At 28.6% G+C, this 23,841-nt stretch overlaps 1 protein-coding gene across 3 annotated transcripts in view; it reads right to left on the bottom strand.

The window, feature by feature from the left end:
• Window positions 1–23,841, bottom strand: part of sff (BRSK family serine/threonine-protein kinase sugar-free frosting) — a 108,485-nt gene that overhangs the window by 12,324 nt on the left and 72,320 nt on the right. The gene's annotated exons all lie outside the window — the stretch shown is intronic.

The raw sequence follows: 23,841 nt of genomic DNA, 5'->3' as shown, positions 1-23,841 counted from the left end.
TTTTAGCTATATGCCACCTCGAATCGATATCTGCAGGGAATTTATTAGATTTCCCAGCTACTGGACGCGTTTTCACGTCGTCGTCGTAGATAATAATATATTATGATTGTCAAGAAAATCGAAACATGCCATGGCGTGCAATAATATTATAGTTGCATAAGTTAGCGCTAAAATTTGAGGAGAGTTCAGACCGACATAATATATCACATAAATGACTATATAATATGGACTAATAAAACAATTTTCCTCGCTCATCTGTTCGGATCAACATCACTTAAGTTTATTAAGTTAGCGGATGGGGTGGATACGATTGCACTCTTATATGTTAGATATTAAATGATTTATTGCTGACAGGATCCAAACTTTTTACATTTGATTATTCTTTCAATCAATAAAGAAATTTAACAGCGTAACAAATACGTGCGCATTGAACCTAAAGTTTCACAAGTAAAAGTGAATTGAAAATAATATATATGTATATATGTTAGAGTATTTACAAGTATTTGAAGTACTACACCTGAAGGGAAAACTTATTATACATAACTTTGGTGAGAAAAATCACTATGGGTAATTTTTAAAATTATCTATAGATAATATGTAGGTACTATTAGTACTTATGACTCAATAATTATAATAATATAGGCTTTTTTTGAAATTTTATTTTAATAACAATTCTTTTGAGCCCGAGAGAAGGTGATAAACATCTAAGCTTTTACGCCTAAGGTAATAATGCACTTAAGTCTTTAATAGAATACTACCATAGTCAAAATAATGCAGTAAATAATAATATACGGTGGCTGCATGAAAACGATTTTACCAAAATGTACGTAAAAACTATAATAATTTATATATTATTATATAAAAAAGGTTAAGGTTATTAATATTACTATTTTTAATAATTGGTGAAATATTCAAGTCTCTATAATTATAGGTTTGACACTATATGTGTATAAATTATTATAAAAATCTAAATCGATTTTAAAATAAAAATTTAAAAACAGGTATAGATTTTGTGCATTGGAGCGTTTTTCAGCGGTTTTTCTTTTCACTACTATGATATATAGTATATGTATATACCATATTTAGGTATAGTAATAGTAGGAAGTGCAACACTATATAGAAACGTGAGAAAAATCAAAATATAATCTATTAAATGTTCAATCAACATCTTCCATTGGAAGCTTGGTAAGCATAAAACTAGGTAAGCACTCCATTTATACCGATCTAACAGCAAAAAAAAAAAAAAATCAGACATGAAAAAAATTGAAATCCTTCTCCATTCTAAAGTGTTTGATTCGTCCACTTCATATTTTATTTATTCTTCAAACACAATACCTACACGGAAAGCAATAATGGGTAGGTAATACTATATCGATTGTTGCGGTTAATAGTCTTTCCTCGAAATATAATATTATTGCATTCAAATTCAATGTTCACAACACATCACAGATCCAAGTATTCGTGATTACTTGTTACGTTTTAAATCAAAATACGTACTATGGATATTTGTACGTTGTTATAATAATGCTATAAGTACAATTTTATAAAGATTGAAACATGAACCTGGTTTCCGGTCACTAACAGTCTTCGACAGACTGATAAATTGAGTACGAGAAGTTGTCGACTATTTGAAATATTTTGAATCGCTGTAATATAATATGACGTCGCGTGCAATGGATAACCCATGTCCCATACTATATAGGTAGTCACTATAATAATATTATTTTAATATTTTTGTTGATCTTTCAGAATAATATTATTATGTCGTGGTCTTAGCGATTGGCATAATATTAAAATATACCTACACCCTTTTCGCAAAAATTGGTCGTTACGTCTTTTAGTTTATATGACCTAGGTCCTAGACCCAGAGACGGAAAATCTTAACATTATTATAGTAACATTTAAACTTTTCGGAAATGCATATTCATAACTGCTATAATATTGTAATCAATAATTGTCTTGTTATTTTGTAAGGCATACATTTTGTATTGATTACAATAATAATTTTCTGTATTTTGTTCATTTTACTAAACTATTTCCATTCTAATCATGCAATCATTAAAATTACCTCACCTTATCCCAATCGTTTAACCTTATTATTAGGTATACATAATTTATTGTGTAATAGCAGGTTTAATATACTTTGATATATTTACAATGCTTGTATATTTTAAAATTTTAAATGTACAATTCAATTTTAATATATTTTTTTTCTACTACACTGTATTGTAATAAAATGTATTAAGTGTGTATTATCAAAATATGGTTAAGCAGTAAAAGTCCCCGACTAAAATTTAATTAAAATAAACATATACATAATTTTTCATATTACGTATTTACTTACGTCATCTTAATATAATCAACGGTTTATGAAATCAACAGTGTATTAAAGGAATCTCAAAACAAAAACATAAATTAAATCTTGTATTATTTTATGGTAGTATATTAATTTGTCTTTTAATAAAATCACGCGGCGTTGATAATTGAATCACAATTATATGGATAAATGGCTTAAAGCAGTCTAAATCAATAAAATTATTATAATAAATCGTAGCATAACATAATTATCATATAATTTGTTTAATTTAAGAATAAAATGGTTATCAAATTACACGACACAGAAGTGTACAAATTAACTAACTATAGTAATAGTTTAAATTTTTAATAATCATAAAATCATATTTATTGAATTTGTAATTCACCTAAATAAAAACCTATACCTATATGTATTTATTTATTTTATATTCTATATTTATATTTTACAGGTATTTATTTTATATTCAATTATTTACAATATAGAATATATATTATTATGAAGTTATTATAATTATAATACAAAAAAAAAAAAATACAAAATGAATTAACACTTGTAAAATTGAATACGAATAACGACGCAAATGTAGTAGGTGCAATATTAAACTATTTGAAGAAAGCCTGCTTCAAGTTCACACCGAAAATTGAATTTAAATACATTTATTTTAATTTAGTTTTAAGCGTGGCATAATATTTGACTGGTTTTTTAACTCAGATACATTTAATACCGCAAACTTTTAACTATGCCCACCTTACTTCTAGGCTGACTGCAATCTTTGTTAAAATATGCCTACTGATTATCTATCCTTAAAAGGTAAGATATAGGATGATCCATTTTGTTAATCATATAAAAAACAGGCTATACCCTACAGTTCAATGATAAAAGAAGTTTAAAAAAAACACTGTTCACTTAGGTATTATGAAGGTTGAAAACCTTTAATTATTTTTGTGGCATAATTTTAATTGTCTTGTATTTATAAAAATGTATGCTCTTTATTTAACATTTTTACTGTATAGCTTATTAATTATAATTTAATGTTTTTTGTGTAATTGTTATGCATGTATTTTTGCTGCTAAACCACGTTCAGCGAGGGATTAATATCATACCACAATAATTTGAAAAGTAGTTGTTATTACCAGAAACTATTAAAAAACACACTTTATTTTAAATTAAATTCGTATAATCTTTCTAATTTTCATCCTCATCCAGCTGTTATAAAATTGCTTTCTGTAGACAATAAAAAACATAATTAAGTTCATCCTTTTGCCTTAAAACAACAGTAGGGTGAAAGTGCTTTCTAAGAAGCAATAAAGTCTAATCAAGACAGTTTAGGGGGAATTAGACGTATCAATTACATTTTAAATTATGTAGGTATCGTACATAAAATAAAGTATTCGTTAAATGATGCTCATTTTTTTTTAGCTTTAGATAATAGTATATTTTTTTTTGTAAAATAAAAAAAAAATTGATAATTATCAAACAATAATGTACAATTTGATTTTAAAAATTGAATTATTAACAAAAAAATTGTATGATGTGAAGTTGCTCAATGAAGAAGAGTATGGGAAACTTTGCCTTCCATTGTGGCATTGTATATTATATTATTACTATACAAAAATGTGTAGGGCGATTTTTTTTTAAAGGAGCTGCCTAAACCTAGCTGGTAGTTTGCGGTATACTGACCGGTATATGAAAGGCCAACGATGGAATATCCAATAGGTACACACACACAGATTTCATACGAAAATAGATACACTGGTTTGCATATTTGGCTTGAATATCACAGATATGGTTTACTGTTAACTTACTACTCGAAAGCTGGGCTTCTATTTTCTAGATAACTTATATAAATTTCAAACAAAATACTTTACAATATTCATAATATATATTTATTGTGTACGATTTATTGCACATCACTCATTTGACCGTTATAAGTTTATAGCTTATAAGCGAGGAATCAACTACATATTTTTAATTATGTTCGGCAAACAATTAGAAAGTGGATTGTAATAAATATAGAAGTTAGATAAAAATATTTACATTCGTACAGGTCTAACAAACAAGAAGGCAAGTTCGTGAAAACAACATGAACCTTAAACTTTTAAATTTTAATCAATTTTTTTGAAGAAAAAAAATGTTGTGTATATATAGTACTTATTAAATTATTATCTGATTACTTTTTTTTTTGAATCTTATGTAAGACCATATATAATTTAATATAACATCAAATTAAATTTATTATTATTTTTTTTTTTTTTTTTTGAAAAAGAAAAAAGACTGCAATATATTATTTTTGATAACCTGGCGCATCTCAAACTTAAACGGAATTCAATTAAGCTCACCTTTTAAAATACATAATTCCAAATGGTATAACCAATTTTATGAATTTCATGAATTACATTAATAGAACCAAAATGACCGATACCTATGATATCTTAAAACATTAAGCAGCATTTATTGCATTTTATCATTATGAGACACACTTAGATGGTAAGCCTGTATCCAATCCGGCAAATTCGAAAAAGGTAACTGAATGAAAATAATTTTTTTTCCAATTCAAAAACATCGAAATAATATTATTTATTTATTCCAAAACACGTATATATGAAAAAATACTACAAAATGAAGTTCGTATGTTTAAATTATAAATTTCACATACCTACATGTTTTATCTTATTTTTACATTTCCAAGTGTCATTTCAGTTTCGATGAATTTCAGGTGATCAGAACTTCAGACCAAAGTAGTTTATATATCTTTACATCTGATCGCAGTTCCAATTCCGTTGGTAATATAATACTATAAATTCATTGTAATTTTTATCAAGTATAAGTGTATCGTGCACAAATACTTTTTATATCGTTAACATAACTCGTATACAGTTATAGGACGAATGCATATTTTCTTTTATTGGTATGTACATCGTAGTGATCGTACATAAACTTACAAATATATGTGGAGAATATTGGTACTGGTATATGTGTACAGGTGATACACCATGCTCATCTGTCATCTCATTTGTTTCATTTCCTTTCGTAACGTATAGAAATGTTCAAATATTAGTTTTTTAAAAATTTTAAGTCTATACCTTATTTTACTTATTGGCTCTATTTTCAGAATTTAAGATATTTAGATTTGTGTGCACAATGCTTTACAAATTATTTTCTATACTCTTAATATGAGAACCACCTTTTACAGTGATACATTTTAAAGTAGCCACTTGTACTATTTTTCGAAAATCTTGATAAATCTAAATCAAAATCTTTAACTTGGTGTGTGAATACTTAACGTCGTGGTCAAAATTTGAACTTCAATCACTCATAAAATATGTATACGTGACTTTACGGCATATGAAAAACTTACGAGAAACCTGGTATTAAACTTTTAACGTTTTTTACAAAAACTTTAATATACACACAGCAAAAAAAGTAGAAAATTTCAAATATCTATAAATAGCACTACATGAGCATAATTATTATGAACATTTTCTAAAGCATTGCAAAATTCTATTATGAAAATGTCAAGCATCTATAATTATTCAGTTTTGAATTTCACAACAGTAAAACAGTTTATATTTTATTAAAATTTAAAATCTGGTTTTGTGTAAATATATACCATGTTTTTATTTTTCTCGATTATTTATAGAAAGACATTATTTACAATTGATACCCCAAAGTTCCAATTTGTTTCTATAAAAAACCACTCAAAAAGTTTAAGATTGCATTTTTACTGCTCAAAAAGGTCATGACAGGCAAAAAACACACATCATTGTAAAATCAATACAATTATCACTCCACTCACAATGTACAAAATGATAGACTTAACAATTTATAATGAAAAAGGTAGTTTTGATAAAAATAAGTTTGAATCGATTTAGGACAATCCTGAAATGACATCTAGCCAAATCTAAATATTGAAAAATAATATAATATTTAAGTTTACATCATATTTATGGTATAAAAGAATTTAAAAAAAAGTAATTTAAATAAAAGACTTATTAAAAGGAAAAAATGGGAATAAGCCAGATTGGTGAATCTCCGTGAATAAACTATTTATTCTCTTTTATAACTAATTACTAAGTCATTGTAATAGTATTTTATGGAAAACAAAAATGGCACAAACATTGTTTTTTAAATAATAATATGTTGTAAAGACTTAAAGCTGTGTAAATAAAAATGTTTATAGAAGCATTAGATGCTCATAAATATATCGATAAAATTACTAATTGGTATGATAAAATAACCATCCTGCTGTATACTTTATGTTTGTAATCAGGTAAGTTTCAGACGAATCCTGAATCAACGAATGAAAGTTTTTCAGAACGTGTCTCTGCTGAGCACCAATATAATAAATAATAATAATAATTAACGTATTCTGACGTTATTTTTATACGATCCGGAAACGAGAAAACCAGGGTGGAAACTTCGATCACGGGCGATTGCTATTTCTATGAGTTGGTGTAGTCGCAAGTTTTTCATTTTTCATTATTTGGTGTACATATTAATTCCATTTTAAAATCGACGTGTCATCGCGATTCGAGGCACTAAAGAATAACGTCTTCTCCGAAAATCCAAGAATAGTATTATAATAATATACAATATATTTTTGTTGGCGACGAAAGTGTGTGTGACGGAAAATAATAACATTATAATCGTTTTGTGCATATATATTGAGTTGAATAATGTGTACGTACTGGCAGCGCGACATCGCAATCGCGAGCATTTGTGACACTTTGATGAGCGCAGTAATAATACGATAATAATATAATACGTGATGCATAATTTATTGTTGAAAATACTTATAATATTGTATAATATTATGGTATCGATGTGTAACGTAATTTATTTTCTCGAGTATCCGCCATAGTGCGCACAAAAGAGTTTATTTATCAACAGAACTACGTAGTTTTCATACCAGCCATATTATTACAATAATATGTTTCACAATATTATACTCTTGGGTAATGTGTTATCATAATAATATTATGAAGGCATAGGTATTGGTTCGATGAAAAAAAAAAAAAAGTCAATAGTGTTGTAGATATTGGTAGGTACCTACTGATATGGCTAAAGCACTTACTAAGTTTTTGAAAAATATAACAGCTTACACATATTATTATTACCAGGTAGGTAAACATATTTGCAATAAAATTATAATAAAAATAGGGCTTGACTTTAAATGCTGTTCGTAAGTATATAATAGATGCACCTATTAAATATGCATACAGTACTTATGCGCAGTACTCACTTAGAAAAGCAAAACCGTGGTGTAAAAAAAACTTTAATTATAAGCACTTATTATTTCTCGAATTTGCATATTTTACATTGAATATTAAAGTAAGTTTATTTTAAGTTTAAAGTGTTAACACATTCGAGACGAATCACGTGTTATACGCGTGATATCATATTAAATATAGAAGACGGAATATTTTCGCTCTATTATTAACCTACGGACGAGCGGTTATTTTTACAACAATCTCGATAACAATAATTTCGTATGCCTATGGTTTACAATATAAAACCAATGGGTGCTACAAATAACTCGTGCCATATTATTTTTTTTTATTATTATTATTATTATTATTTATAAAATTTTCCTGACAAAGTCATCTGAACTTAGGTATAACGTACAAATTTTTTAGCTATTTATAAAAACGATATAAACATAATATGTAGTATAAATAACTAGGTTAACATCGTGCCATACTGCCACATGTGGAGCATAATATTTATATTTTATACGTAAATAATCGATACGATATTTTCTATCGATTGAAATGATTACGAAAAAGCTAGAATCAAAAATGATTTAATATCGATTTTTGAAAATCAATAGAAGACACATCACGTGCGATGAGCCGATGAGTAGAATGAGTAGAAAATTGTAACGCGCCAGACGCGTGATTCGTCTTGAACGTAATTTATATTTTAAATACAGATCGTCTCGAATTATTACGTTTCTCTGTGCTAATACAATCAAGTTGCAGTATAGATATAAAAGGTCTTTTACTAATAAAAATATACCGAATGATTAATCAAGCATACTCATCTTCTTTTAAATTTCGTAAATCTGCAGATTTTAATTTTCTGCGTTAGGTACTGAAGAAGAAAAAGGGTAAGCATAATCGGTGAGTCTTCCTGTATATATCGTTAGTCATGAAAAAATCTCGAATTAATACCTTTATTACTATTATTTTTTTATATTTTATATATAGTATTAGTCGTTAAATATGAACTAATAATTGTCAGTAAATGAGCCTTTAACATTGAATAAAAAATACTAAATATGCAAAAATGTGCATTAAAAACTGTTGGACGTTGCGTACGTATAGTCACGAAATTAATTTATAACTCCCCTAGCAATAATAATCGAAAAAAACATACGGAAATCCAACAAAGTACGATTCCTCGTATAATATATTTTTTTAGCACTTCATGTAGGAAGGTAGGTATATTACACTATTCACATTCACACACAGATCATAATATAATTACGTCATATGACATGGACATTAACCTATAAGCCCAATATTATTACTAAGGTACACAAAGCGACCGACGTTATGTGTTATATTTATTGGCAAAGATTTTTTTTATGAGGTCGGTTATTTGATTTTGGTATTTTTCAATCGTTAATTTATATCAACAGAATCGTTTAAACTCTCCTATATAAAATATATTACTTTTACGTCATTTTCAGATTTTTTTATATTTTTTTAGATGTACTGGGTGCGAATGCGACGGTAGAACGAGAAATGTATTGGTTTTAAAGTTTTCCAATGACGTATACATTTATTTTGTAGTTTGATCGGTGTTGATTTTTTTCCTATGTCGAACGAGTGACCTAAAAGCTTCACGTGACTTATCTTCCAATTGGAAACTTTTATCTTTTTCTGCGAACTTTAAAGAGGTAGTTTTTGTAATTATTTTCCTTTATACAATTTCTTCAAGTATAAGGAAAAACTATCAAACAAATTTTAAAATTTAAGACTCGTTTAAGATCGTCGAATTTTTTTTTAAATTTTTATTTCATGATAAAAACTTAAAATGTTTGTAATAATTTACAAATTATTATTTATATTTAAATAGTTTTTTATAGGTTTAAAATGTAAATCTTTTGGCTAAATATAACTTTGAAAATGTCTGATGTTTCCCATCAATTTTATTGGTATAAAAATATAAAATATAATGTAATTTGACATTTGTATGACTGTATAATAATTGTATGATTTTAAAATGTAATATTCAGTAAATAATATCATTCTTAATTACAAATTATTATTGTATTATTTTAACTTTAGTTGAAAACCTCCGAAAACGCAAGTTACGACGTAGGTATTAGAATAAAAATTGTCATGTCAAAAAATATAATACTCAAATAAATTTATTTATTTAACATTTTAGGTTAGGTACATGCGACGTGCTTGTGCGTCCTACAGCACAAGTCGTCACTGGTATAGATATGCAAAACGCCCAGACTTTATTAGAAGTAAACGTTTATACTTCAAATTTTTACAAAATCTGTCAAAAATGCGAAAATTTGCAAGTAATTTTGAAGTTGAAAAATCATAAAAATTTTTGTGTATATAACTAAGAAATAAAAATACAACACTAAGTTTTCCATAAGTTTTCCTTCAAGTAGCTATAGAAAAAACTTGAAGCATCTTATAGGAAAAATTTTAAGTGCGTTTGAATTTAAAATTTTTATGAAATAGCGTAACGATAACGATTTATCCTGAAACGATTTTAAATATTTGTTATTATTCAAAAAGTATAAGTCGTAGATACTTGACAATTTTACCAGTTATTTAGATTGGCATTTTCTTTACATGATTTAATTTTCAAAATATTCTGACTTTTTTTGAGGTATTTATAGACCACTGAAATTTTTAATTTTTCTGAAAATTTTTTTTTGAAGTGTCAATTACATTTTTTTGGCCCTATCAAAATACTTGAAAATTTATATCTATGATAATATAAGGTATTGCGAATTATGATAATGTTTAATGTTTTTGGAAAAATTAATTAACCATGCCTTATTCAAAATGCGCCCTAATTGAAAAATAATATATTTGTTTCAAAATAGAATATATATTATGACAATATTTAAATATAATATATCCTAGACTGACAAATCATCTCCGTTCAGAATCGTTTTTCGTATACAATGATATCTATCATTGCATTCAAATCTAACCTACCCTAGTCAGAGGTCCACCCCACCACCTAATGTACAGCAGAGCGACATCCACTTACTCGCTTTTTTAAATTTAACTCGCTAGCCAATTAATATCTACACAAAACGATTCAATTAAAAATTACAATTCAACCGACGGCGGCGCTATGGTGTAAAACTTTGCAGTTCTGGGAAAAGTATTATTTTTTTCAGTTCATTATAATGTGCATTCCCCATATTTTATCATACATGGGTACTACACTGATTGGCACACTCGAGTGTCTTACCTAATTCGACTTGAGTTCTTAAATTCTTAATAACAGTATTCAAATCGAGATTAGCAAAAATCGATTTATTCATATATTATAATGCTTTTTTATGTTTCTTCTCTATTTTTAATACAATACAATATAATATATTGTATAGATTCACGTAATCACTGCATCTCAATTCTTATCAATCTAGCTAATTACTTACTACTTTCTATAGATTATACGGTCAAATCAGCTTATTCTATATAGCAGTTAGGTATATATTATATATTATAATATGTTGTACTGAGTGCTCGAATTTATGAGGACCTGGGAGGAGTCTTTTTTAAAAATATTTTTACGAATTTTAGAAAATTGTTTTCATATTTTTGCTTCCTCCCTCTGTTTTTTTCCAAATTTCTCATTCAAGCACTAACTGCAGGCTGTATTAAGATACTATGGGTACCTATAATTTACAATAGTAATTAAACCTATCACAATGAGAATGGCTTTTCGTTTTTTTTACAAAATCGTCTATAGTAATGAATTCGAATAGGATGTTCACATAGTTTTATGAACCAAATTCCTATCCTCGGAAAATTAAACAAATAAATGTAGTACCGTGGCGTCATCTATCCGGGTATATGAAATAAGTTTTTAAAAACAATTTCTATAGATCTACTCATTAGGCTGTGTTAAAAAATCTCTGTTGTTTACGCATTATTCAACTTTTTTTCTCAAATTCAAACCGATTTAATAATGAAGCTATTAGTACTCATTACATGTACTCATTAAACCAAAATGTTCAGAGTGTTGAAGCTCTGTAGATATCCAATCCATCTACAACAATTAAGATGTACCTATGCTCAAGACAAAATACACAAACACCATGCCTCTAGTGCTGTTTTTTATTTGTTAATTATTTTTTCCCGAACGGGCAATAGTTACAATTAGTTACAATTAGTTTAAATAATATCTCTTTTGAAAATCTGGAATCCCATTATGAAATTAATATTTTGTGAATAAGTTATTTTTGCATTATATTATTCGTACAACTCAGTTGAATCAATAAATTAATAATATAATAAAAATTAATATTTTGTAACCGCATAGGCGTTTATCGGGGCTAAACTCACAATTCCGAACAGCGTAGATACAACGATCAATTTTTGTTTTTTCTTGGTAACTATAATTATTGTAACTTGTCATCGGTTCTATATTTCTATTATTATTATTATTATTGTGGTTGTTGTTGTTATTTAAGTACCTATATGTGTAATTGAAAAATCCAACATAGTTCACTCGGAAACCGTGAAAAATTAAACAATGATAACTATGATATCATGTCTTGTATAATAGTGCCGCAGTTATGGCTTTCGATTGAAGTTCGTTGAAAATAATCGGAACTTTACTATTTTATTGCGGTATGAAAATATTTTGTACGATATATATTTTTTTTAAACCATCAAGATCGTATTTCTACACATAAGACATAACCCCCATGGCTCCACATAATATACATAGTATACCTATAGTTACCTATAGGTACGATATTATTTATTTTGAATAAATATATTAAGTGGCCGACCACTGGGACGATAATTTGTTTTTAATATTATCACACGATAGTGAGTAGTAACGTATGTACTCGATGGAAAACATATTTTCGTACCTTCGTTATTCGTCCTCATCTCCTAAGTGTAAAATACGATTGTGTACATGTTCGATACAGAGAACTAAAAAAAAGTTGATTTTGCATTTTTCGAGACTTTTTGCATTTTTATCTGTTTTTGAATCAAAATCGGTCTCATTTTATGAAATTATATTTTTTTGTCAATTGAATTATCAGGTATTTTAGCACCATAAATGAACCTAAAAGATTTCATAGGACTTAAAATGGACAATTTCAGTGCTCATCCTCCAACACATGCTGTTATTCAAATATTGAAAGGCCAGATCAATTATATAATCGTTTAGTAATTTGAGAATTTATTAAAAAAATGGCAAAAATGACTTAAACAGAATTCAAAATACAATAAAGGATTATGATGAGTATAAAATCTATAAAAATGTAATTCAATATTTAAAATTAGTAGGCTAAAGATGTCGAAAAATTTAAATTCAAGCATTTAAAAAAAATGTATTTACGATAATTTTATTAAAATAATAATTGACGATTTTATTTATTTACTAATTATTTTTTTATTATTTAGTTAACCTCATTTTATTCATTATTTATTATTATTATATATAATATAATATAATTATTTATTTTATATACGATGAAATTAGCAAATTTGACAATTTTGCATAAAATGATCGTAGTAAATCGGGTTTTCTTAATAATATTAATTCTGATATTAAAGGAACTGTAAAAATACATAATTAGGAATAAGGTACAAATAGCGTCGTGCAGTGTGTTATCCGTACAATTTGTGCAGTGTAGTCGTGTATAGTTAAGGGTTGTGACCGGATTGACTGATAACAGAATGCAGAGAGAGGTTTGAGGGTCAACATTGTTAGAAATATAGGACACTACTTTAGACCTTGTACACATTTAGAGCGCGTGAGAGAGTAAAAGATAAATTCAACAATATAGATGAGATTATTTTTAGAACAAGATATATAGCATACACTTTAGATCCAAACATATATAGGTATTGAGTATTGACTGTTTTTTCCAACAATGTATACGTTGGTCCACTCTGGCCGTTACACGTAACAATAATAGTGATAATAATAATAATAATAATATATTATATCTATACACCGCCATGTCGATCGTACACCGAACCGTTTCGCTTTCGTGCGTTACGGTCGTTTTTATGTTTCGTGGAGCAGCCGGACCTCACATTTTATATTATAATATACATATATGTGTGTGTGATATACCTATGTATATATTACATAGATATATGTATATTATATAAGTGCTTATACGAATATTATAGTAAAATGTTTATATGGGAACTACGCGAGAAAAACTGAAAAACCACTCGCACACGCACTACGCGTGTATTATTATAGTGTGGCATATTGCACATAATAATATAGAAAATTGTTTGCATCGTATGCATAATTCTGGAACTCTGCCATTTCGTGTTCGAGTGAATGGTGATGAGGAGAAGAGAAAGGGGGATCCCTAACCCGTGGTATCGAAATTCGAACCGCTGTTTTGTATACGTACCTAAATAATATTTATACAGAGTGATAGAACATATTCAATCCCATTTTGTTTGATTAAAAAATGGATTTATTTAAATATTGATTGTTGGAATTTTTGAATATTTTTTCAAATTTTTGTGAATTTTTATACCACTTAATGAGTGACCTAGCTGTGTCTATATAAACTTCTGTTTTTCAAATGAGAACCTCCTCTCATTTTTTACTGTAAATTATTTAATATACGTAATGTTTAACCTAGTTCAAAATTCTGATGAGTAATTTTCCAGTCGGGTATTTTGCTAAGCTGCTAAGCATAATAATAGTTAATAAAAACAATCTCACTAATATATACGTATTAGATTTAATTTTAGATCTGGTGTTTATTTTAAACTTGAACAATTCTTACAAATTAAAAAATAAATATTAAAACTTAAAAATCGCCATAGCCCTTATATGACTATATACTACATAGTATATATACCTTCTAAAATCATTAACAAGGACCTAATATTCTTAGTACGCAAAGTTAAAATATAACTCAAAAACGACTAGTTGGAATTTTGATTCAAATGCCTACATCTAAATTTTCAGAAAAACCCCATTAACTAATACACAGGAAAAATGCGGGCTCTCATTTTAAATACTGCTGAATAGTTTGCATCGCCACAGAGCACTTCTTTGTGTAGTAAAAAAAATCACAAGAATTTGAAAACATATGGCCTTAGTAAAGTATATTTGAAAATTCTAAAAATCAGATTTCGAATACAACTTTGCTGTTGAAAAAAAAAATGGCGAGAGTAACATTCTGTATACACGTGGCACAAGTCAATATACGTAGGGTAGATATAGGTTGAAAAAAACACGGTTCGAACGTCGACCAGGACCCGTAAGAATTTTTCCATTACGGCTGTGACCGCCGCCTCGGAAGTCGGAGACCGACATTAACGGCTTGTACTTTTATCCCATCCTACCCGCACACCACGCCGTCCCTTCACCGGCCGTTTTATTATATTATTATTATTGTTATGTTGCGTTTATGTCTCGGTAGCTCTGCCATTTCAAAGGATTCCGTCGCTTCACGCTTTTAAACCTTTTTTACCTGGAAAACCCTTTAACACTATAGATACAATTGCAACGCACCAACCGAAAAAAAAGCAAATTCACAATTTATTCTTCCAGAATATAGTGATGGTGAAAAAAACGAACGTAAATGAAATAATAATAATAATAATATGAAAATGTCCAATAATTGTTTTCTGGCATTCGGACCGTTGTTTTTGGTAAAAAGTTATTCTGCGAATGTCTCTCATCATGTTTGTATAATATATAATATATGATATGATATCATGTCGCTTATTGTTATTGCTGTAATAATAATATTACTTCTTACAAAAATCGTCGGTGAGTAAACCCGTAGTGGCGTCGTGTGTGAGTATTAACTTAACAGTCGAAAATGGTCACGTTTTATTTTGTTGTCGTCAAAAGCAAAATATCACATCATACATTATACAACGTGTGTTTGATTAATTAACACAAATATGGTGGACGAGGAAGGGGATGTTTAAAACTGCGAAAACTCACAGATTACATCAAACAATCATTAGTAAGTTATATTCCACTTATGAAATACGGTTTTACAATATTTATTATTTTTCAATGAGTTAGCATATTTTTAAAATACATTGTAGTATGCATCACTCGATGGGAATGTGTAAACATAAAACAACGAATGACCACATACAATTTAATGTTTAAATGTTGATTTTATCATTATTATTATTTTTAACATGATTTATCGATAGTTAAATCACTGACTTGTTTATTTAATCTGGCGAATATATTGTGATTTGAAAATGTTAATCTTTGACAAAATATTGTGAAATGCGGAGAAAGTCTTGCCAAAATCGTAGAAAAGGTTTACATGTATTGTTCAAATAAAATGTATTTTTGATCTTAAACTCGGCCCCTAGGGGTTTTTCCTATTTGCGGCACTGCAGTATAATATTATATAATATATTATTCAACGTCCGAAAGCAATGAAAATTACTCGTTAATACCCTATAGAAATGATTTAGTCCTCTATCTTATTAAGTACACATTTAATATTTACGGTACTCATGTCGGAAAGTTCGTTCACGAATACCATTTAAAACGATTATCCGACCGGCCGTCATCGTCAGTCCGATTTTCAGTAATATTATACATCTATATAATTGTAGATTGTTTGACTTGTTTGATCATTTTTAGCTACGAATTCGGTCACCCGAGTTTGTCGCTTATCCGAAATATGTTGGGTGCATATTTCGTATTACTTTGGAAAGTCAATTGAAATTTTCATCGAATTTTGTGTGAGTGTACTGTGCAACAAAATCGATTTTAATGTGGAGTGACAACTAACTGACAAGGAAAATGTAAGTGAATCGAATCGAATAGCGGAATTTGAGACGGCGAAAAAAAGACGAAAGACACTTTGCTCGAAAAGACGTATTGGAATAATCGATAGAACGCACGAGTACCTATACGAATACTAAAATTCTTGTGAAAACCATTAATTTGCATATTGCAGTATAAAATCATTATTATGATGAGAGGGCGAATTTACGACGGAGCAAATAAACACGAAAAACGTGGATAGGTATTTTTTCAATAAAATAAGTTCCAGTACTCGTCTTGTTCGTTATCTATCTATCATAACTGCATCAATAGCGCTGTATGTTACCTACTAGAAAATTGTTATCTACCAAAAATTATAATTCTAAAAAGGTAAACCTTTTTTGTTTGTTTTTTGCTATATGTAACTATCAATTGGTTATTAAGATAAATATCTTATTTAAAACTCGTAAGGTTTAGAAGTTAAGAGTTCAGCTATTTGACTACCTATGTATTACCTATAGCAATATTGTAGTTAAGAATATTTCATTTATAAGACTACTAATCAAACGAAATCAACGGGTGCAGTATAGTACGCAAAATCAAACAATCGAATGTTTATAGAACTCTTGTTTTAAAAAATTATCAAAACAATAGACAACATAAATATGCAGACCGATTATCAATGCGAGAAAAATCTTTAATGTTCACTAATGCATTAAAAGAAAATATGTCAGACATTTTCTTTGACGATATAAAAACAATGTATTATTATGCAGATACTTGAGAAAATAGAAATTAAATCAATTTGAAAATGATAAATATTACATTACCCGCAATAAGAAATTATGTTATAGCCCTGGTGGCAATCTATGGGACGTGTGTCCAAGATGGTATATTAGATATAAATATTAAAATATTCGTTAATTATTATAGGTTAGGTATAATAACTTTATTTCACTTGTAATGTTATAGTACGATGTCACCAGACCAAATTGTACAGGATTTTAATTTTGTTGAATTTTAATTTCAAAAACATACATATTCTTATTCGCTAGCACGTTCGGCTGAAATGTCAATAATACGTGAACATTTTTTTTCAAATTAAAATTTTTTTTTAAAGTTCCACAACATCAAAAAACGCTCCAATCGAATACATAACATAATTGAAGTATTGTTAATAAATCCATGACCGTTTCCAAAATTAAAATTTACCATAGCAAAGACTACACAGTATACCTACTGCTGTATAGTATATGTTCAGCTCAAACATTTTTTTTTTCAACACATGTATTATCATGTAGTATATTACTATTATGTTAATATATTGCTTGCAACCGCGGAAAACAATTTTCGAAATTTTGCTATTGTAAGTGCGCCTAAGCCTACAATTATTCTTCCTCGTTACGATACATCATACTACATATAATTGATCCGTTCGACTAAGCCCCACGTCGAAATAGTTTGTGTTAATCCAATCACGCCATGTGTTACAGTGCGTGCGCATTTGTGCAGTCGAGTGACACAAATGTAGTTTAGATGTATTACAATTTATAATATTATTATGTGATATCGATGGGCACGAAAATCTGTCGTTTAATTGTCCGAGAGTTAATAATAATACGCTTTTGCACTTGAAACAATAATCATACAGTAATACGGCCTAGTCGCCGAAACTATAACACTACATTATTATTATTATATGTACATATATATACAACGATCAATATACTCACACGGTGGCACACTCAAGTCCAATGGCGTATTATTATATCGTTGCACCCGTTGAGTATGTGCGAATGGTAAATATTCTGTTCGTTCATATAGAGATAATCGCGAATATATTATTTTCAACTAAACAAAACGTGATAGGTGGTACAATATACAATATAAAATATAATTGTACTGAAATATATTATATGTTATACGGTCCGAGAATAAATCCGTTTTGAAACCTCGAAAACCTCGTGTAAAGTTAACACACAACGTCAAAATTGCACTGGACCAATTTTAAGTTCTAGGATTGCGTTTAAGTAATTGTATGTATGTTTTTTGAAATTAGATATTTGTTAGTTCTTCAGAGTTAATGTATTGACCACAATTAACTTAAGGGAGGAGTTAACTTTCGTCTAAAATACTAATATAAATTTGGACAAAGTAAAGGGTGTAGGGGCTAACTTAACTACCATGGACATTTCTAAGTTAGGTTAGGTATAACTTAAAAATTTGATAGACATTTAAACATTATGACAAACGCATTATTAAATTAATATTAATAATATAACAGTGATAATATCCAAGCCAGTGATGATCACTCATCCGACGTTTAGCCCCTCTTTGAAATCGGACTTGGTTTCATTATGTATTTATTATTCTGCGATAATAATAAATAATTACATAATTATCAAATAAGCTTTAAATGAAATAAAAATAAATATTACTGAAAGAATCGAGGTTAGATTAGGTATAGGTGTTAAGAATGAAGGATTGTATAAAAAAATGAACAGTGTATTTCCCTCGAACAAGCATTCAGATAAATCACTTCTGAAACTATCTCGTTTTCTATGACGCATTCGTTCTCAATATTGGTGATAGTTAATAACATTTTATTCATCAGAATATAATAATTTTACAAGCGATTGCGGTGGCAATTTCAAATCTATAATAAGTTACAATATTTTGTACAATATTTTTATCACCTAATTTATTTATTTATCATAATATATACGCAAATTGAGTATAAGAACTACAAACACATTTGGAGAGAAGAAAATAATATATCGAATATTCGATTTACATCGAACTACAATGTTGTAATTTATTATTTTTATCAAATCTGTAAAAGTATGATTATTTGATAAAAAGAAAAAAAACCCTTATTACATAAACACCCGCAAGCATTACGGCGACAGTTAATTAAAGTACGCATTACATAACTAACTAAACACGAGTTAATATAACTATACGATAACTACCTACCTATACTGGATGATCATTAATAAAATAGAGTATCCATTGTCACGAACTGTGGAGAGTTTTATATTATTACAATTATTTTATCCGTAGTCGTAAATAAACTATAAAAAATAATATGATATAAAATAGCATTGTATATTATATCATAGTGGTTTTATTGCACCCGCGTGATGGGTGGTATATTAGAACAGGTCGTCAGTTTTATCCCATAACATGTAAATAACATCCAATTAGCGTAATATGTATCATTGCTATTTTTGCGAGCCATAAAACGTAAAAAAGTCATTTTTAGTTTAAACGAAATCCTACCGTTCACCTTTAGACATCATATACACCATAAATTATGATTGACTGATGGTCATATTTTGTGCACGTTCAGAGCGGTATCAGTGAGTGTGCGCTTCTCGTGCGTGACTCGTGACTGTATTTTAGTACTAGCTGTTATTACAGTGAATTATCAATTCCGATTATCACTACTGTAATATGCCCAATGCTCGATAAAATTTATGAATTTCAATATACTGTAGATATCAAATCATATTTTTAGTATAATTTATGATACAAGTGTTGTAGGTATTAATAGACGATACATGGTGTACGTCTGTGAAGTTGTGTGTTGTAAATAGTTGCGAATAAGTTGCAAAATATTGGTTCGGAGTGGATTGGGTGGAGCCGAGGTCCAATTCAGGGGTGGACTGTGAGGTAAACGGCCCAGTATATCCTACAACAATAGGCTCAACCCGTTTATATCAGTCTCTATGAATACCTACCTACTTTTTCGGGTAGTTTATCAAATATATGTTGAGCGATACTGGTTCGCCACGATCGTAATAAATTGATAAAAACTGTAATAAAGCATATATGATACATGTTTATATATTTTAAAATAGTTTATAATTGCTCAGTATTAAATTGTATGGACCATGACAAATCATTTAGAAAATGTACTCTATTTTTTGTACCTGCTGACCCCACATTAAATTAATTAATGGGCCGATACATTACATACATTTCGACTACGAAGTACCTGAACTTATTACAGGTATCGTTCCGATCGGCAACCAATAGCTGCAGTTGTCTTATACTGTTTGGTATTTAAAATTTAAAAATATATTTATAACTAATATACTAATACTGTCAATTAACGTGCACGAACCCCCGGCCCAGCGGTCCATATATATTGACCCGGCCCGGTGTTCTACGGTACACTAGCACACCTGGCCATTTCACACCTGAGCCAATTTCACAGACGTCGTGTCAAGTTCTAAATAACAGGAAGCTTAGATAAAAGGTGAAAACAACAAGTTGTTTTTACCTAATGATGTTATAATAATGCAAATTCAACAATAAAGGCGAGTAATTATATTAGAGTATAGGCTATCACGCCACCATACGTCATTGATATCGATTCGTTATTAGAACCCATGTTATATAAATACGTGTAGAGCGCCTAATTATTTTAACGTATACATTTGTATAAATAAAATATGCTATTTTGTTTAACAAGTTAAAATTGTTTATTTATTTATTTTTTCTCAACACTTCTCGAGTTTGCCGAGATATGTTGCTTAAATAACTATTATATAGTACCGATCGTCGTCGTGTTCTGCACAGCATCACTATACACCACCATCAATACAATATTACTTATAATATTATATTATTGGCTATACACGACCTGGTGATTAAGATATTATAATAAATATAATTTGCACATAATATATCAATGTTTCAAAATATTAACTGTCTTAAATAATCCAAAATACCTATCACCTAAATAATCGTTGTAATTTGTTATTGTTTGAGAACGATATTAATATTTTCAAACGGCGATGTACACCGCATCTAAAATATCAACTAAGAACAAAATATTTCCAAATGTACGCAAATAACATTTATTATAAAAAACCTTGGACTACACTAACATTAAAAATAGTCAGCCATAATAAGTCATGTTCAAGAAATAAAAGATTCAAGTATTATTCTATCCGGTTTTTTCTTTTAAATCACATATTATACATATGAACTCGATTTATGTTATTGCACTTAGAACATTAGAATTTGCTAGACGGAATTGTTGGTAGTCCTCAGATATTAGATGTTAAAAGTATTATACTTTGCAATAGTTCATTCGTTATTAGGTCATTACATTATTGAAAATCGGTAATAAAAAAACAATCTCTACTGAACTGTATGTACCTACTATAAGTACTATAATACTTCAGCTTGTATTATATCTTTGATCTACATCATTAATATTCGTAATTGTGAAATTTAATTGATTTGTAGGCTATTTGAAACTCTAAGCTCTGAACTTTTACTCTGTGGGATATTTATACCGAATAAAATAAAACAAATACAAAAATAAACGCGAATTGGTGAACATTGTTGGCGCACTCGTAAGACGGAGTCAACACAGAAGTGACACATTTCTCATAATATAAAAACATCTCCGATCGATCGGAACCAAATAACAAGTTCACACAGCAAACACATAATAGGACGTATTTGTTTTGCACGATGTCACTTTTGTTTACCACAAATCTATCGTTTGTCTTCATCGCAACGATGATGGGGCTTGTGCACGCACCGACGAACGTCAACGGGTCATGCGAAAACGTGACATTCTCGTCGCGTATAGATAATACGACGAACAGACATATTATTTTCGTACCGCCCTAAACCTCCTCTCGAGAGACGCACCAAATATCTGTAGAAAAAGCTTCTTTTTTTCATTATTATTTCTTATTTATTTTCGCGTAAACGTTGTATACGTTTTTAATATAAGACACGTGCACGGTGCACTCGACGTGAGATTTAAATCGCAGCTAAAAATATATCATACTATTCGTTTTACGCCAATATATTGTTGTTATTATTATTATTATGTTGTTGCAGCGATCTTTGTTGTTCGTTTATTTGACTTATATTCGGTTTGCTTTACAACGCATTAAATTTAAATGACATTCGTAAACCCATTGTACACTGCGCGCGTTATTATAATATTTTATAAGTAGTTTTCTGTGTAGGTATACCTAACTAATATAATAATTTATAAGCTATTCAATTTGTACAAATAATAATATTGAATTAAATAGAAATCACATTTCCAAAGGCACATTTATGCTACTGACAGCATCAAATTGCAAAAATTGTTATTACATTTCTGTCTATAACTGATTCGTTTTTGATATATTGAGTTATTGAATATATTATTTTGTATAGAAAGTAACGTATAAATAAATATTTGTAACATTTGAACAACTATTATGTGTTGATGTATTTGCACAAAGAATAGACTGTTTTTAAACATAACTAAAATAGTTAAGTACCTACATACAATTATTATTTAGGTAGGTGCGTATATATATATATATTATTTACATATGCTATATTTATACAAATATATAATACATGTATAGTAAAAGTATACGAAACGGAGATTTTAACGGATTCTGGAAGTTGATATCCGATTTCAAATGCAGCTCGAGAAGATAAATCTAAAATCAAAGAAATTTCTAAACAAAGTCTGATTCTGCGTAGGCTACAAAATATACTATATTGGATCGGATAAACATTTATTATATATATATATATAAGCTGATGAGTATAAATCCTCTGATGTATTGAATTTTGTTTGAAATAGGAAATTCTAGCAAACACATCGTAAATATATATATATATATCAGCTGCATACACATCTTTCAGTAGTTTATTAGATTATTTTGTTACTGGAGTTATTTAAGATGAAAGGATAAATAAAAATGATGAATAAAAATGCAATTCATAAAATCAAAAGCTGTGCAGTTCAACACGCGTTACATCGTACAGACATCTGCCGTATAATAAAATCTGCAGTTGACATCAGAATCCGTTCTAGTTTTTCTTTTCGTATTTTTTATTCCCTGAAGACCACTATATTATGTCTACTACCAAACGAATACGGTTATGGAAATTTTTCATTATCTTTTTTACGTACGTTGTGTACGTTGTTTATATTATAACCTATAGGTACACCCTACTGCGACGAAGTGACCCAACTATACATACAAGTTGTATGTTACAACAGACAAGACAGTTTAAAAATTACATACAAAAATATGGCAAAAGTGACGTATGTTATTAATGTTTATTTTTTTTATGTATATAATTATGACTGTAGTAAACATGAAAATAACAAATTTCCACGAACAATTACAATACTGAAATCATAACCGTAACCGTAATGAAGGGAAGGGTAAGCGGAAGTATCTCTCTTACATGTTACTATACCAAAACGGTCAAACATGTAGTTTTGGTCTCCTGTTATATACACTAATTCATTAAATATAGCAACAATTATTTTTTAGTGAATTATTCTTGTATATCACTTTTTGTGTGTGTTTCACATTATTAATAAATTTGTCGTTAAAATATTTATAAAACTTTGTTTAAGTTGAAGTTTTGTTATTTATTATGGTTTATAATATGAATAATGAATACTATATATTGCCTAACTAGTTTCACATATTTCCAGTAATTCTACAATTCTTAGGTGCAACATGCATAGGTATAGAATATAGATTAGTTATTAAGGAATGTTTGAGAAGTAG

The sequence above is a fragment of the Diuraphis noxia genome, unplaced genomic scaffold, assembly GCF_037042655.1.
Source record: "Diuraphis noxia isolate RWA-SAM2 unplaced genomic scaffold, SU_Dnox_SAM2 contig0001, whole genome shotgun sequence".
NCBI lineage: Eukaryota > Metazoa > Arthropoda > Insecta > Hemiptera > Aphididae > Diuraphis > Diuraphis noxia.
Note: the sequence above shows the minus strand (reverse complement) of the source record. Positions and strands in the feature narration are given on the sequence as shown.